The 2,500-nt window shown below is 41.6% G+C and overlaps 1 protein-coding gene across 1 annotated transcript in view; it reads right to left on the bottom strand.

The window, feature by feature from the left end:
• The window catches only part of LOC143020517 (uncharacterized), a 573,089-nt gene that overhangs the window by 490,744 nt on the left and 79,845 nt on the right, over window positions 1-2,500 (bottom strand). The window lies entirely within an intron of this gene.

Genomic DNA, 2,500 nt, shown 5'->3' with positions numbered 1-2,500 from the left:
GGGAATCAATTACTATTGTGCTGGGGACAGACCATGGTTGGATCAAGATCTTCCCCCCCCCCACACACACCTTTTTTTATTTTATTTTTATTTTATTCTATTTTATTTTTATTTCATCTTATTTTATTTTTCATTTTATTTTGTTTTATTTTTCATCTATTTTATTTATTTCCTTATTTAATTTTTTGACGGATTAATGGCGGTATTATTGACAGATTGTTTACCATATTTCCACGGATTTTGACGGATATATATATATATATATATATATATATTTTATATATATATATATATATATATATATATATAATACATATATATATATATATAGATATTATATATATATATATATATATTTTTTTTTTTTTTTTTTTTTTTTTTTTTTTTTTACTGAGGCTTCTAGAGAGTGAAAGGTGAAGGTTAACCTTAAATGAGTCCAGATCGGGGCCTCTGGAGGCAGTGTATATCTTCGGTGGGGCTGAGAAGGAGGAGGAGAGGGAGAGGAAGGCGAGAGAGAGGTGGGAGAGGTGGGAGAGGAGGGAGAGGAGAGAGGAGGGAGAGGAGGAGGAGGAGGAGGAGAGGAAGGCGAGGAAGGAGAGGAGGGGAGAGGAGGAGGAGGGAGGAGGAGGAGGAGGAGGAGGAGGGGAAGAGGTGGGAGAGGAGGGGAGAGGAGGAGGAGGAGGAGGAGAGGAAGGCGAGAGAGAGGTGGGAGAGGAGGGAGAGGTGGGAGAGGAGGGAGAGGAGGAGAGAGGAAGGAGAGGAGGAGGAGGAGGAGAGGAAGGCGAGGGAGAGGTGGGAGAGGAGGGGAGAGGAGGAGGAGGAGGAGGAGGAGGAGGAGGAGGAGGAGGAGGAGGAGGGGAGGAGAAAAGGAATGGTGAAGAGGAGAGCGGAGTACACAAAACAGGTGGGGGAGGACGAGGGGAAGAGGAGGAGGGGAGAAAGAGGGGTGGAGAGTGAAGAGGAGGGGAGGAAGAGGAGGATGGTGAGGAGGATGGTGAGGAGGAGGGGGAGTACACAAAACAGCTCCTAAGGTGGAGGAGGAGGAAGAGGAGGAGGAGGACGAGGAGGGGAGTACACAAAACAGCTCCTAAGGTGAGGGAGGAGGATGGGGAGGAGGAGGACGAATGGGAGGAGGAGGAGTGGGAGGTGTAGGAGGAGGAGAGGAGGATAAAGTGGAGGAGGGGAAAAGGAGGAGGAGGGGAGGGGAGGAGGGGAGGAAGAGGAGGAGGAGGAAGAGGAGGAGGAGGAGAGGGAAGAGGAGGAGGAGGAGGAAGAGGAGGAGGAGGAGGAGGAGGAGGAAGAGGAGGAGGAGGAAGAGGAAGAGGAGGAGTAGGAGGAGGAAGAAGAGGAGGAAGGGGTTGTGTACACAATACCTCTTAACAGTGTAATTACACTGCGATTCCACTGCAATCTCACTGAAATTCCATTAGAGTTCCACCGCAATTACATTGCAATCTCAATGAACTTACACTACACTTTCACTGAAATTACACAAGTTTCACTGAAATTCCAATGGAGTTTCACTGAAATTCCATTGGAGTTCCACTGCAATTTCACTGAAATTCCACTGAAGTTCCACCGCAATTACACTGCAATCTCAATGAATTTCCACTACACTTTCACTAAAATTACACAAAAATTTTACTGAAATTCCACTGGAGTTTCACTGCAATTCCACTGAAATTCCACTGCATTTCCACCGCAATTACACTGTAATCTCAATGAACTTACACTACACTTTCACTAAAATTACACAGCAATTTCAATGAAATTCCGTTAAAGTTCCACTGCAATTTCACTGAAATTACACCGCAATTGCACTGAAGTTCCATTGTAGTTACACCGCAATTATATTCTAATCTCAATGAACTTATGCTACACTTTCACCGAAATTACACAACAGTTTCACTGAAATTCCACTGGAGTTTCACTGAAATTCCACTGCAATTTCACTGAAATTACAATGTAATTTCCACGTCATTCGCACCAGTGCGTCACTCCGCAAGTTCTGATCCTATCACCGTTATTATCACTAGGTCGACATCAATGACAATAACGATAATAACGGAGACAATAACGCCATCTATGAGCAAGTTAATGAAAGATTTTATCGGGATGAAATCTTTGACCCTCATTTTTTTATTCAGGATTCGAACCGAGTCATTAAGGCTGATATCATCAACCATAAACATTTCCTCGCTCATTCCATTCGTTCAACACTTTAACTAGTTCAATTTACTGAATTCAACTAAACTAGTTTAATCAAGTAGTCACCTAAATTAGTTCAAGTACCGAGTTGAATCATCTAGCTTCTTTAGTTTAGTTGAAATTACATTTTAATTAACTGGTATAATTAAATAGTTTAGTTAAAATTACATTTTAATTCGCTAGTATAACTGACTAGTTTTGTTAAATTACCTTGTTGAATACACTTGTTTAATTAGTTTAGTTAAAATTAGATATTAATTAACTAGTATAATTAACTAGTTTAGTTAAATTA

The sequence above is a fragment of the Oratosquilla oratoria genome, chromosome 40, assembly GCF_046742065.1.
Source record: "Oratosquilla oratoria isolate Oo_2021 chromosome 40, ASM4674206v1, whole genome shotgun sequence".
Lineage (NCBI taxonomy): Eukaryota > Metazoa > Arthropoda > Malacostraca > Stomatopoda > Squillidae > Oratosquilla > Oratosquilla oratoria.
The sequence above is the reverse complement of the archived record's forward strand: the minus strand, read 5'-3'. Positions and strand labels throughout refer to the sequence as shown.